A 16,162-nucleotide genomic window follows, 5' to 3' on the forward strand; every position below is an offset into this window, starting at 1 on the left:
TTTTTTTTTTTTTTACATTTGCAAAAGTCATAAAACACCTGTGGGGTATTAAGGCTCACTTTATCCCATGTTACATTCCCCGAGGGGTCTAGTTTCCAAAATGGTATGCCATGTCTTTTATTTTTTTTGCTGTTTTGACACCCTAGGGGCTTCCTAAAGGTGACATGCCCCCCAAAAACCATTTCAGAAAAATGTTCTCTCCAAAATCCCCTTGTCGCTCCTTCCCTTCTGAGACCTCTACTGCACCTGCCGAACACTTTACATAGAAATATGAGGTATATGCTTACTCGAGAGAAATTGGGCTACAAATACAAGTAAAAATGTTCTCCTTTTACCCCTTGCAAAAATTCAAAAATTGGGCCTACAAGAACATGCGAGTGTAAAAAATTAAGATTTTGAATTTTCTCCTTCACTTTGCTGCTATTCCTGCGAAACACCTAAAGGGTTAAAACACTGACTGAATGTCATTTTGAATACTTTGGGGGGTGTAGTTTTTATAATGGGGTCATTTATGGGGTATTTCTAATATGAAGACCCTTCAAATCCACTTCAAAACTGAACTGGTCCCTGAAATATATGGAGTTTGAAAATTTTGTGAAAAATTGGAAAATTGCTGCTGAACTTTGAAGCTCTCTTGTGTCTTCCAAAAGTAAAAACTCATCAATTTTATGATGCAAACATAAAGTAGACATATTGTATATGTGAATGAAAAAAAATATTTTGAATATCCATTTTCCTTACCAGCAGAGAGCTTCAAAGTTCGAAAAATGATACATTTTCATTTTTTTCATCAAATTTGGGGATTTTTCACCAAGAAAGGATGCAAGTTACGATAAAATTTTACTACTATGTTAAAGTAGGATATATCAAGAAAAAACATTCTCGGAATCAGAATGATAAGTAAAAGCATTCCAGAGTTATTAATGTTTAAAGTGACAGTGGTCAGAATTGCAAAAAACGGCCGAGTCCTTAAGGTGAAAAAGGGCTAAGTCCTTAAGGGGTTAAAAATCATAATCTTTCCAGTTCTTATCATCTGTTGTATGCTCCAGAGGAAGTTGTATTTCTTTCCAGTCTGACCACAGTGCTCTATGTTGACACTTCTGTCCATGTCCAGAGCAGTGTAAGTTTGCTATGGGGATTTGCTCCTACTCTGGACAGTTCCTGACATGGACAGAGGTGTCAGCAGAGAGCACTGTGGTCAGACAGAAAAGAACTCCAGAAAGAAATACAACTTCCTCCGGATCATTCAGCAGCTGATAAGCACTGAAAGGATTAAGAATGTTTAATTGAAGTCATTTTCAAATCTGTTTCACTTTCTGGCACCAGTTGATTTGAAAAAAAAATATATTTTCCACTGGAGTACCCCTTTAATGGCATATTCAAAGCATATGGAAAAGTGTAAAAGTGTCCAGAAAGGAACATCACACAACTTTTAACTGCCTAGATGCTGTGGTCGCTATTGAATGTGACATCTAGGTTAAATGTACAGAATAGATGTATATATTCAGAAGTTGAAGATTTGTTTATAGTTTAGTATGTCATGTTCAGATTCTTAAATACAGAATAGTTTTCTCAGAATTTTTTATGAGGCACATAATGCTTTCCCAGACAAATATCATACAAACATTTATCAACACTAAACTTAGTCAATTTACAGCTAAACAATAGAGAATAACCTGGGGACAGAAATGACTTTTAGCTCACAAGAATGGCTTGAGCGATTCTGTATAAATGTAAATAACTATGTATTGTTCAAGGCAGAACTGCTGTACTATTGTGAAGAATGTTGTGTAATGGTCTTACAGCGTTTTGTTCCCAGAAAATAGTTTGCCTATTTTATGACCTGGAAAATTGTGGTTGATAGCACAATGAAAAATTGAGTTGGATGTGCTTTTTATTAATAGAAAAATTGTTATATAAGCTGTATTAACAATGGTGTTGTTGTACTGGAAAGCTCTAAGGAAAATGTTGTTTACATTATTATCATCACATTGCTATTACATAATCTTCTGCTTATTCCTTTATCATAAATATCCAAAAAACTGCTTCTATGTTTACTCCTGTTGATATGTGCCTTGCTCATATAAAAAAAAAAAAAAAACTAACCCCTTAACGACGCAGGACATATATTTACGTCCTGCGCTGGCTCCCGCAAAATCACATCGCGTCGGTCCCGATGCTCATCAACGGCCGGGACCCGCGGCTAATACCACACATCGCTGATCGCGGCAATGTGCGGTATTAATCCTTTAGAAGCAGCGGTCAAAGCTGACCGCCACTTCTAAAGTGAAAGTGAAACTATCCCGGCTAGTCAGTCGGGCTGTTCGGGACCGCCGCGGCGAAATCGTGGTGTCCCTAATAGCTTACAGGACACCGGGAGGGCCCTTACCTGCCTCCTTGGTGTCCGATCGACAAATGACTGCTCCGTGCCTGAGATCCAGGCAGGAGCAGTCATGCGTCCATAACACTGATCACAGGCGTGTTAATACACGCCAGTGATCAGCATAGGAGATCAGTGTGTGCAGTGTTATAGGTCCCTATGTTAATAAAGGTCATTTAACCCCTTCCCTAATAAAAGTTTGAATCACCCCCCTTTTCCCATAAAAAAATAAAACTGTAAATAAAAAAAAAAAATTTACATATGTGGTATCGCCGCGCTTGCAAATGTCCGAACTATAAAAATATATAATTAATTAAACCACACGGTCAATGGCGTACGTGCAAAAAAATTCCAAAGTCCAAAAAAGCGTATTTTTGGTCACTTTTTATACCATTAAAGAATTAATAAAAAGTGATCAAAAAGTCCGATCAAAACAAAAATCATACCGATAAAAATTTCGGATCACGTCGCAAAAAATTAGTCCTCATATCGCCCTGTATGTGGAAAAATAAAAAAGTTATAGGGGTCAGAAAATGACATTTTTAAACGTATAAATTTTCCTGCATGTAGTTATGATTTTTTCCAGAAGTGCGACAAAATCAAAGTAGGGTATCATTTTAACCGTATTGACCTACAGAATAATGATAAGATGTCATTTTTACCTAAATATGCACTGCGTAGAAACGGAAGCCCCCAAAAGTTACAAAATGGCGTATTTTCTTCGATTTTGTCGATTTTTTTTTCGCTTTGCCGTGAATTTTTGGGTAAAATGACTAATGTAAATGCAAATTAGAATTGGTGACGCAAAAAATAAGCCATAATATGGATTTTTAGGTGGAAAATTGAAAGGGTTATGATTTTTAAAAGGTAAGGAGGAAAAAACGAAAATACAAAAACTGGAAAACCCTGATTCCTTAAGGGGTTACAGGGGTACTCCGCAGCCCTTTACCTCAGCAGCCCCAAGCTAAGTTTTCTCCGAGGCTGATGACAGGCAGTTCAGTGGACAGGGCATCGTGATGTCACGGCCCTGCCCCCTCGTGATGTCATGCCCTGCCCCTCAATACAAGTCTATGGGAGGGGGCATGATGCCCCATCCATATACTTGCATTAAGGAGGGCAGATGTGATGTCATGAGGGGGTGGGGCTGTGATGTAATGATGGCCCATCCCATGCACTGCCTGTCATCAGCCTCAGAGAAAACTTAGCTCAGGGCTGCTGGGGTAATGGGCTGCTGCAGAGTGGATCGCGGGGGGTCTTTAGTGGCACCACCCCCGTGATCAGACACCTTATCCCCTATCCTTTGAATAGGGGATAAGATGTCTAACAGCGCAGTACCCCTTTAAGGGGTTAGGTTGTTTTTATTTATATGAGCAAGGCACATATCAACAGGAGTAAACATAGTTTTTTGGATCTGCTGCAGGGGGATCGTGGGGGTCCCCAGCGGTGGGCCCCAGGATAAGGTGTCTAACATTAAGTACTGGGCCATTTTTCATTTTTGCACTTTCGTTTTTCCTCCTTCTAAAAATCGTGACACTTTCATGTTACCGCCTAAAGACCCATATGAGGGCTTGTTCTTTGCACCAATAATTTTACTTTATAATGACATCAATCATTTCACCACAAAATCTATGACAAAACCAGAAAAAATATATTTGTGGGGCAAAATTGCAAAAAAAAACTCCATTTTGTAATTTATGGTAGTTTCTGATTCTACGCAGTGCACTTTTCAGTAAAACTGACACCTTTTCTTTATTCTGTAGGCCCATACGATTACAATGATGTCTAAAATACATAGCATTTATTTTATTTTACTACTTATTTTATAACTACATGCACTAAATGTGTATGTTTAAAATTGTCATCTTGTCATCATTATATTACTGCATATGTGGCTATATAAGGGCTATATAAGGGCTATTTTTTTTTTGCGCCATGTTCTGTAGTCTTTATAGGTACCATTTTTGTTTTAATGGGACTTTTTGATAGCTTTTTATCAACATTTTTTGGGTACACAAAGTGAACAAAAATATGCATTTTTGGTATTTGGTATTTATTTTACGTAAACGCCATTGACCGTGCAGTTTAATTAACGTAATATTTTCATAGTTTGAACATTTGTGCATGCAGCGAAACTACGTATGTTTATTTTTATTATGTTTAAATATTTTTATATGGAATTTGGGAAAAGGGAGGTGATTCAAACTTTTAATATGGAAGGGGTTAAAGGGGTACTCCCGTGGAAAACTTTTTTTTTAATCAACTGGTGCCAGAAGGTTAAACAGATTTGTAAATTACTTCCATTAAAAAAATCTTAATCCTTCGAGTACTTTTTAGGGGCTGTATACTACAGAGGAAATGTTTTTCTTTTTGTATTTCTCTTATGTCACGACCACAGCACTTTCTGCTGACCTCTGCTGTCCATTTTAGGAACTGTCCAGAGCAGCATATGTTTGCTATGGGGATTTTCTCCTGCTCTGGACAGTTCCTAAAATGGACCGCAGAGGTCAGCAGAGAGCACTGTGGTCATGACGTAAGAGAAATCCAAAAAGATAAACATTTCCTCTGTAGTATACAGCCCCTAAAAAGTACTGGAAGGATTAAGATGTTTTAATAGAAGTAATTTAGAAAATCAGTTTAACTTTCTGGCATCAGTTGATCTAAAAAAAATTATAATAATTCCACGGGAGTACCCCTTTAATAGGTGCTTTTTTAAACTTAAACTTTTTTTTTTTTAAAACATTATTAGTTCACTTAGAGGACTTTAAGAGGAATCATTATATTCCTCATACAGATCAATGTAGTTCCATAGAACCACAATGGTCTGTGTGCTCTGCGCTTGATTGATAAAGCCTGGTCCAGCCAGGCTTATCAATCTCAGAGCCACAGCCAGCAAGGAAGCAGAGGCAATCCCTCCGGCTACCTCCACAGTGGATTGCCCCCCTCAATCGCGCTGCGGGAGGTCGATCCACCCCACTGGACCACCAGGGACTGGTTAAAGGTCCTTTTAGATGCTGCCGTCAACTTTGAAAGCGGTGTTTTAAAGGGTTAATAGATGGCCAAGGCGTTTGCCGCAGGTCGGCTATTAACAGCAGCCCCAAGCTACAGGAATCAGCTGGGGGCCAGCGGTATGGTGTGGGCTCGAGTCAGGAGCCCGTGCCATACACCACTTGCCGTCTTAGGACGAGCCGGCAACCGGTTAAAATGTGTAACAAATTATGATGTAAACTTTGGTAATAGTGTTTACTGTGATTACTTTTATATTCTCAACTTTTATTACTTATTTAAAATAAGAAAAAGAGGAGTAAAACAAAGTTTTAGAGCTAGCGTTCACTAATTTGCGCAGATCTCGCCAAGAGCGATCGTATGCCAGTGAGGCTTTACTTAAACTGTACCTGTCCGCAGGGATCTGAGTGTTCAGACTTCCGCTAATCAGGAGAACGAGCTGGGAGAAGTCTGCTCCTCTCCCTGCTCTGTGTTAAATGATCGAGACATGCTCCATAGACTTACATTGCAAGTTTGTCGCAATCACTTGAAAATCACTGAACACAAACTTCTCCCAGCTCATTCTCCTGATCAGCGGAGGACCGACACTTAGACCCCGCCGATCAAATCTTTTCCAAATGAAGGTGCCATTTAAGACCGGTGTATAAAACATAGTCGACCCCCTCCATATATTTAGCGTTTAGTGCCTAATGTTGGCCACATGAATGGCCCAACATTTCTTTCTGATCCAGTGAGGTAATAATTGCAAAAAAATAGTAATGAAAATTATCATATTTTATTCTCATAGAAAAGCGAAGGTTTGTGGGTTTTTTTCATTGTTGTATTCCTAGTAGCATAGCTGAATAAAATTTTTACAGGTTTTCACACTAAAAAGATAATGTTAACAAGTGATCTTTATTCCTAACGAAACCCATTTTGCACCCAATAGCAATCTACATCGCAAAGAAAAATGGAATGGAAATAAAAAATAAATAAATACATTTTTAAAAAATGATTACAATGTGGTAAATGTATATAGATGTTTTAATTTCAATGGCCAGGACAGGAAGTTGTTTAGTGATAGATGCTGTAGCTTATTTATAACAACAATATCAGGTTAAGTTGTATTAATAGTACACTTTATAAATAGAAATGACACACTTGAATTGTTTTAAGCCATATAAAATTTTGATTTCAGTCACAATAATGCAGGGATCACTCTGTGTGTGTTTTTTCACATCATTAAAGAGATGCTCCACTCCTAGACATCTTATTCCCTATCCAAAAGGATAAGGAAGGAGATTTATCATTATTTTCAAACGTATGGCTTTTATATGACAATTGTTTTTGAACTTACTTTTGCTTACATGCGACCTATTTATCAAATAGTCGCACATCCTTGATAAATAAATGGCACGTAAGCAAAACCCGGGAAACCCAAATACAAAAGCATTTTTTAAAGCAGAAAAGTTTTCCCTTATGTTAATAGCGAAGTTCTTTATCGACCCTTTATTAGAGTTGCGTTGCTAGAGAGTGACGGGGAGGGGAGGGCGTACCACATTGGGTGACACCCTGACTGGCCTGCCTGGCACCAAATAGCTGCACTCCAATTATCCCGCAACAACCCATCCACCCTCCTCAGAAAAAAAAAAAATATTAAAAACATACTATGCTGCACCATGAATATCTGTACTCTGGAGGCTTTTTTTGTTTTATTTTGAGCCCGCATATTGTGACGTTGGTGGGTGGAGTCTTGTGTCGCTGCGGGGAAGCCGGAGTTTACGTCAGGAAGGAGGACAGCGCAGCACCAACAGCCACAAAAAAAAAAAAAAAAGGCTCGGTACTTTACCCATCCAAAAATGTGCATGAAGCTGTATTACTATGCATGTTTCTGGTTTTTTTTAGGAAAAATTTTAGTGCCACATATGGGTTATTTACGTAGTCTGTAAAAATTCTTGCACAGTTGTTTTGTGCCTTATTCTATTTTAACACAAAATAAATTTTTCAATTTAATGGGTACACCAATGTGTACATGTCCTAAAATTAACAAGGTATGCAGTGTGTATTTTTAACCTTTAAATTAATAGAATTATTAGTTATATAATTACTTTTTTCTATAATTAACATTAATGTAGTAGCTTTGTTTCATGATGCAGAACAAGAACAGTTGTTAAAGTGGGTGTTAATTTCCTTTTCTGCAGACATATGCACTTTCTGTAAGCCAGGTTGGACCTGGAATACATATGCGACTTTTAAATGGAGATGCAATTTTTTTTCTTCATAAATAGCGACTATTGTATTTGATAAATACATGACCACTGCAAAGTAAAAAAAAATATTACAAAAAATTACTTCGTGAGCAGATTTCAGAAACGGTGCTTTAGAATAAGCAAAAATCTAAAAGTCGCAGCATGTATAGAAAAGTCGCACGTACGTGCAACTTTTTTATGCAAAAAAAATCTACTACAGAGCTTGATAAAATGTATGGTCGCAGCGAGTCCGGCAGCTAAGACCGGCACTCCAGTAATCCACATGCATGAAGTGAACAACCACAGCCGTCACGCCCAATCCCATAATCATGAATAGGGGGGGGGGGGGGGGGGGGAGCAGGACGATCACGCCCGCTCAAAGCCTACCACAGCAGAGTTCTAAACATGAATGTGTGAAATGCCAAGGTGCTGGGCCAGACATTGCGGGGGTACCAGCGGCCGGACCCCTGTGATCAGATATCTTATCCCCTATCCTTTCACTACAGTATTAGATATCTAGGGGTGGAGTACCCCATTTAGGTCAGGAGATAAAATACATTGCAAACTCTTGTGCATTTTTACCATGAATCACTTTAGTTTTACAATACAATTGATTTCATGGTTCTTACTGGTGAAACACATTTTTGAATTGTTTCACCTATGTAACTTGGGAAGACTGTGTCTTTTTTCCCTATGACATCTTTTTGTCAATCCAGAAAAAAAATAATAGTGATGGGTCTATTTAAAATGTATACTTTATAAAACATCCTGCTTGTACCTGTGATCCATGTAGATTCATGTGATTAAAGACGGCTTATTGATCTGCAACGAGCTGGAGTTTCCTTGTTCTTTAGTACTGTATAAAACAGTACACAAAGGGAGATATTTAGTTCTCTTATAGACAAGCAAAGATGGGTTTTGGCCTCCAGATCAGTGTTTTCCAACCAATGTACCTCCAGCTGTTGCAAAACTACAACTTCCAGCATGCCCGGACAGCATTTGGCTGTCCAGGCATACTGGGAGTTGTAGTTTTGCAACAGCTGGAGGCACACTTGTTTACAACCACTGCTCTAGATAAAAATAATAGAAAATGAAAAATGATGAACATTTTTTATTTATTTATTTTTGCATAACACTTAAAAAAAACTCAAATATACTGTAATAACAACACAGAGGTCAGCAGATATGTTGGTGTTAATCCACATACATGCTTGGTTAACATTATCACTAAAAGTGTTACAGACAACCATCATCCACATTACTAAAATTGCAAGTGAAGTATAGGTCTTTCCAGCACATGGCACGTAGCCCAGAATACTATAACACAACATTTAACAATATTAAACATGACAGAACTCTCAGACAGTTACTATAGAAACCACAACCAGAAAAAACAACTAGCAGCACAAAATTTGCAACGTACAATGACCGAGAATCATAAATTGCTAATTGAATAAAGCTAGTAAGTAAACTCCCCCACAACCAGCCATTATGGTGTCATTTAGAAGCTGGGGAAGTAGAGTTATAGATATAATTAGTTGATACACAACAAGAAAATAAATTAATAGTCTGCAGACAGAAAAACATTGGATATTCCTAAGAAAATTAAGCTTTTCTTAAGACATTTTTCTATTTTATTAGACCCTCATTGCTTCCAGTAGATCAAATATATGGTAAATTAATTAAATAACATTGTCCAGTCCTATAGATGTTCAACTGCAACAACAAAAAAAAGTGAACTCAGCTCCTACAGAGGCTGAATGGAGCACTGGCAGCACACGTGTGATGCTGCTTCTTTCATTCAGGGGACGTATGACCTTTATTCTAAGGGTCCAAAGAGGTCCCAGCGGTCGGACCCCCACTAATCAGTAAGTTTTCCCCTCTTTCCTAAAGAGAGATGCTAACAATTCTCTCTCCATGCGGGGCCATTCTCTCTCCATGCACACTAAAGGAAACAGTGGGGTAAAGCTAATGTATTGCTGGAGGGGGTGAAAATACAAACTCATACCCCTAAGTTACTCCATAGCCAAATACGAATAGTCATGTGCTAAATCTGCCATATTCAGTAACTTAAACTAAAACCTACAAAAATAACATGGAACCAAGCTATATCTATAGTACAAAAGTATCCTTTATTGAAATCCTAAGAAAGGAATACTGTAGTTAAAGGAATTATGTAGTGGAAAATAACATCCACTATGTTATGTGGATAAGTTATAGATCGCGGGGGTGTGACTGCTGGGACCCCCCGTGATCTCCTGATCGGGGGCCCCAGCAGTCCGCAGGAAGAGGGCGTTCTATCCCTGCATGATGCGGCAGCTGACACGCCCCCTCCGTGTATCTCTATACACGCCCCCTCATCTTGCGGGGAAAGACACGCCCCCTTTCAGCCGACTGCCGGGGCCCCGTACAGGAGATCGCGGTGGGTCCCAGCGGTCAGATCCCCCACGATCTATAACTTTTACCTATCATTCCGATAGGGGATACGTTATTTTCCACTACAGTTTTCCTCCAAATATTACATAAAATACAAGTTGGCAGCAACTGGTAAATAGACATCACTGGATGCTTAGACAAACAATGATAGTTTAATGCAATCATATATTATGGTCTTCACCATTAAAGGGTCACTCTCAGTAAAGCAAATTTTTTGCTATTGCACTATGGTAAATGAGAAATATTTCTAATATACTTTGTTCAAAAAAAATGAAGTTTTCTATGTATTATTTGTGCTCAAAAAAGCTCAAGAGCACATTTTCCCCCAACTCATACACAGACTTTGGACCAAAGTTCAAACACAGGAAGTGCCGCCTGGAGTGCTGAGGGGCGGGGGGTGTCCAGCCTCATTCAATCATAGCTCCTCTCACACATAACTGCCATATGCTGTTGGTTTAACCCCCCCCCCCTCAGCACTCCAGGCTGCACTTCCTGTGTTTGGACTTTGGTCCAAAGTCTGTGTATGAGTTGGGGGAAAATGTGCTCTTGAGCTTTTTTAAGCACAAATAAAACATAGAAAACTTAATTTTTTTTAAACAAAGTATATTAGAAATATTTTTCATTTACCATAGTGCAATAGCAAAAATTTGTTTTAATGAGAGTGACCATTTAAGGATGTACGCCTCCATAAAGGTAAAATATTTTTTTTTTTATTGTCTATGCAAGATGGTAAGTATAAAGTGCAAGTGTCAGCATGTAATAAATAAAAATATCAAGGAAGGGTGAACTTGCACTCACCAACCATGTAATGTGCTTTATCCACGGGACCTCCGTGCGGCAGGGAGACTTGGGGATGAGAGCGCTCAGAGGCTAACAGCCGGAAGAAGCATACAGCTGTGTGCGAAAATGGCTGTTAGCCTCTGAGTGCTCTCATCCCCAAGTCTCCCTGCCGCACGGAAGTCCCGTGGATAAAGCACATTACATGGTTGGTGAGTGCAAGTCCTCCCTTCCTTGATATTTTGGATTGTATGCTATTCTTTCAAGACTTAGCACCCCACCAGTATATATATGTATATATATATATATATACTTCATAAGCTCCGGCCACTGGACAATAATTAGACTGTGCGGTTATATAGTTATTATAGGTGGAATATGTTATGATTATGCCCTCTGTTCCTCTTCTGGATGTTGTATATTATGTAATAAATAAACATGAACACAAAAATCAATACCCACATATATAAATGAGAGCACGTGCACACAGGAACGTCCACCCCTTCACCTGTTTCAGATTTCATGATAAAGCTTATTACAGAGTCAAACAGTAAATAGACTGCCCTAAGACTGGACCGGTGGATTGGTCAGAGAGAGGTACAAAAGTCAAATAAGCGTGTGAAGTCTGACAATTTGGATGCTGTACAGTTGTTCACATATTGCATTTCTTTCTGCATTTTTCATGTGTTTTTGCTGTGATTTTGGTAAAATCACAGCAAACATTGTGTTACTTTATTAAGATATCGCTATCTGTGTTCAGTCGTGTCTGCCCATGCTCTATTACCATCTCCAGAGGTGGTGTGACACCTTTTTCAAACATATAATGCGACTATCTGTACACACTGTATACACTTGCAATCTGAGGAAGGGAGATAATTACCTCCCGAAACGCATCATTGCTATCACTTTTCACATTTATTTGCTTTTAATTCTTTTGTGTCAATAAAACATTGATACGTTAATCTAATCCATGGACCTTCCTGAGGATCTTCTTTGGGCCAGCAGCAGTCCTTGTGCTCTTCAGTTTTTTTCTTCAGTCTCCATTTTAGGCTGGGTTCACACTACGATTTGAACTACGGTTCCCGTATACGGCTGGGAGGAGGGGTGGGCGAGTCTTAATTGCGGTCGGCTGCTTTTTCGGCCGAATGCAGTTTCCTGACCGCAGGCAAAAACGGAGGCTGCGGTTCACTCCGGTCGGCTCATAGACATACATTAAATATGGTTCCCCTATACGGCTGAGTGCGGGCGCAGCGATTAAGCTCCGACCACCCCTCCTCCCAGCTGTATACGGGAACCGTAGTTCAAATCGTAGTGTGAACACAGCCTTACTTTTACCGGCTCCTTGCCTGGGATTCCAGTAGAGTCAGCGATGGCAGGCAGCTTCCTGATCCAGCCTTACCACCCGATTAAGGGGTGATATGCAAGAAAACAAGCTTTGGAAGAGGTGAGAGTCCAATATCTACTGGGGGTCTAACTACTACAATAATCACAAAATTACATGAGGCCCAAACAGGGCTGGTGAAAGGATTTTTGCCACCCTAGGCGAAAGCTAATTTTGCCGCCCCTTGACCCCGCCCATTGGCTCCACCCTTTGATACGCCCCATCTTACTACTGGGGTGACACACTGTAACAAACCCCCTCCTTATGCGATGGAGGTTCTGACTGGGCAGGTGCTTGGGATGAGAGGCGGGTGCTTCGATGCTGGCTGGTTACTAACGTTCTTGTATCGGGGCTGCTGGCGGCTGCCTATTTTGCCAATAGGCAGAAACGGCCCTGGTTCTGCCATTTGTTCCTCTTTTTACTGCTTTAAATCTTGGTAAAACTACATGATTTTTATTTTTTTTGGGCACAGCCTAAAATATTAAAAGAAACAAAATCACTTTTAGCTAGGGTTTTGACACTTTTTAAAAGTGTCAATGTATTTTGCTAACATATGCTATAATCCCGTAGATGATATTATAAAAGATTAAATTGCATTATGTAATAAAAATAGTTCACACAGCCAATGAAAATGTAATGTAAAATTCAATCTTTTATTTTCTGCCTTTTTGATGTAGTTAAAGGGGTTATTCAGGAAAAAAAACCTCTTTTTATATATCAATTGGCTCCAGAAAGTTAAACAGATTTTTAAATTACTTCTATTAAAAAATCTTAATCCTTTCAGAGCTGCTGAAGTTGAGTTGTTCTTTCATGTCTAAGTGCTCTCTGATGACACCTGTCTCAGGAACTGTCCAGAGTAGAAGCAAATCCCCATAGCAAACCTCTTCTACTCTGTGCAGTTCCCGAGACAAGCAGAGATGTCAGCAGAGAACACTGTTGCCAGACAGAAAGGAACAACTCAACTTCATCAGCTGATAATTATTGGAAGGATTAAGATTTTTTAATAGAAGTCATTTACAAATCAGTTTAACTTTCTGGAGTTAGTTGATATAAAAAAAAGTTTTTTCCTGGAATACCCCTTTAAGAAGCGTCTAAAATGTTTGTACTTATTTGTTATTCATTTTCTTCCACTTCAAAATGACAACTTTAACAGCTCTTTTGTTTGTGACTGGTTATCTGGAAGCAGACTCTTATTGTTACACACCATAAAATATATGGTACAATTGTATTTATTTTCAAAGCATTAATGTGACGACTGGTTCTGCCAGAACCCGTAGGGTTAATGCTTTCTAGCCCTGTTGTTTATTTTGATTGCTGGGATGAGGCCTCTGTGCTCCTCAGTAGGGTTCAGCATGCATAGCCAATTAGAGTCCTCCTCGTTTCAGCTCAGGCATATTTAAGGAGGCCTTTTCCAGTCATTCCCTACTTGTTATTGTTCTTGAACTGACCTAGCAACCGCTTACTATACTGTTTATTCTGGTTTTGTGTGAGTCTTGGCTTGGCTTTTTGACATCCCTTTGTAACTCTGTTATTGTACTTTGCTCCCTCTTGGCTTGGACTCAGCTCGTCGACTACATAATAGTGTTTATGCTTGTTTAGGTTGTTTTCTGTTAGTTTGTGTGCCTCCTGACTGTTCCCGACCTGTGTCAGTTTTTTGTAGTTTATTATTTTGACTTTGACTGCCATCTCATACGTAGGAAGGGACCGGCACCGTGGTTACTGATCGGCTGCCTAGGGCGGGTACGTAAATAGGCAGGGACAAAGGCTGCGGGTGTGTTCAGGGCCAGAAGTGACAATTAATTACTTTACTGAGAATTTGTTTGTATTCTTTGGGGGACTTTTAGCTTAGTGAAAAAATTAGGCTGCAGAAGCTTATAGCAAATCTCTAAACAAAACCTAAACTATCCATTCTTCTCTTTAAGCTGGTTAATACAGTGGGCATATTGTATGTGTAACCTATGCTACACCGGAGTCTAATAGGTATCGGGCCTATTGCCATTGTAAGTGATCTCACTGGCCATATGTTCCTGCGTTGAACTACTTAACCTTTCAGGACACATGGCGTATGGATACGCCCTGCATTCCGAGTCCTTAAGGACACAGGGCGTATCCATATGCCCGTGGGAAATACGGTCCCCACCACTAACCGGTTGGGGACCAGAGCCGGATGCCTGCTGAAGTCATTCAGCAGGCACCCCGGCACATCGCCCAGGGGGATCCTGGGACCCCCCACCATGTCGGCGATCGGAGAAAATCGCATGTCAATTCAGACATGCGATTTTCTCCAATTCCGGGCTGATCGGGTCTGTGGTGCCTGATCACCCGGAAAATAGGGCTGATCGGAGTTGTCAGCAACAGCCCCGATCAGCCTAAGGGATAGGAGTGAGGTCGCAGAGCTGCGATCTTCTCCTATCCCCTGCCATTAGTCAGAACGGAGTTCTGACCAATTGCAGCGCAGGACAGGGGGTTGCCATGGCAACCCCCGTTCTGCCCGCCCCTGGATGTCGAGGATCTGGATCTGGGAAGAAGATGGAGGCTGTAACTGCAGGAGAAGATGCCTGGGGACCCGTGAAAGTGAAAGTAAAATTATCTTTATTGTGGCAACCACTAGGAAGGCCAAACTGCAACTCCCAGCATGCCCAGACAGCCAAAGGCTGTCTGGGCATGCTGGGAGTTGTAGTTTTGCAACATCTGGAGGGTCACAGTTTGGAGACCACTGTTACAGTGGTGCCCAAACGATAGCCCTCCAGATGTTGCCAAACTACAACTCTCAGCATGCCTCGACTGTCCAGGCATGCTGGGAGTTGTAGTTCTGTAACATCTGTCCCTTCAGATTTAGCAATTTTCATGAAATTTTTGAAAATTGCTGCTCTACTTTGAAGCCCTCTAATTTTTTCAAAAAGCAAAAATATGTCCATTTTATGATTCCAACATAAAGTGGACATATTGTATTTGTGAAGAAAAATAAAATTTATTGTGAATATCCATTTTCCTTACAAGTAGAGAGCTTCAAAGTTCGAAAATGCTAAATTTTCCAAATTTTCATGAAATTTTGGGATTTTTCATCAAAAAAGGATGCAAGTAATGGAGAAAATTTACCACCAAAATAAAGTAGAATATGTCACGAAAAAACATTCTCAGAATCAGAATATTCGGTAAAAGCGTTTTTGCATTATTAATTCGTAAAGTGATGGTGGTTAGAATTGCGAAAAAGGGCTCAGTCCTTAAGGTGAAAAAGGGATGCGTCCTTAAGGAGTTAAGCTCAGTCTGACTTGTGCTTTCTGCCTGTTATATTGGTTTGTAACCTGTCTCTAGATCTCCTGTTTTTCTCCTTTGGCATCTTTGTCTAAGTGACCCGACTATTCTCTGCTTATAATTTCTGTACCTTGTTGCTATCTCAGTTTGGAACTGGCTTGTTCGACTACTCTCTATTCCTTTGTTTGTCAGTTTTGATAATGCATGTGTTTTGTTTCTTGGTTTTTACTTTGATTAACCCTTTGTGCCCTGACCTGTTCAATGACCTCGGCACTGTTTTTTATTTTATTGTTTTGACATAGCAACACGCTGAACTTATCCAGTTTAGGGACCATAGTCCAGTAGGGGGACTGTCGCATAGGGAAGATTGTCAAGTTGGAAGAGATACAGGCTGTAAGTGAACTCAGGGCTACATGTATTCCTGCCCAAAGTGACAGTATACAAGGGACTGAACTAAGAGATGTCAAAGATTACATTTACTGATGAAAAGAAATGTAAGGGATGTGCTTTGTAATGAGAGGGCAAGAAGCCTAGCTACTGTTCTAGCATTGGGCCCTTCACTGTATGTGTTACCCCTGGATCAATATAAATTTAACACAAGGAGTTACATACACCCCCAGTCATCTGTGTAAAAAGTAATGTCGGATACCAGAAGAAGGAGTAATTTTTTACCCTAAAGATAAGGTGGCTGCTTGCATTATT

At 39.8% G+C, this 16,162-nt stretch overlaps 1 protein-coding gene across 3 annotated transcripts in view; it reads left to right on the forward strand.

Moving 5' to 3' along the window:
• The window catches only part of PCLO (piccolo presynaptic cytomatrix protein), a 376,472-nt gene that overhangs the window by 187,451 nt on the left and 172,859 nt on the right, over positions 1 to 16,162 (forward strand). The gene's annotated exons all lie outside the window — the stretch shown is intronic.

Source organism: Hyla sarda, chromosome 4 (assembly GCF_029499605.1).
Source record: "Hyla sarda isolate aHylSar1 chromosome 4, aHylSar1.hap1, whole genome shotgun sequence".
Lineage (NCBI taxonomy): Eukaryota > Metazoa > Chordata > Amphibia > Anura > Hylidae > Hyla > Hyla sarda.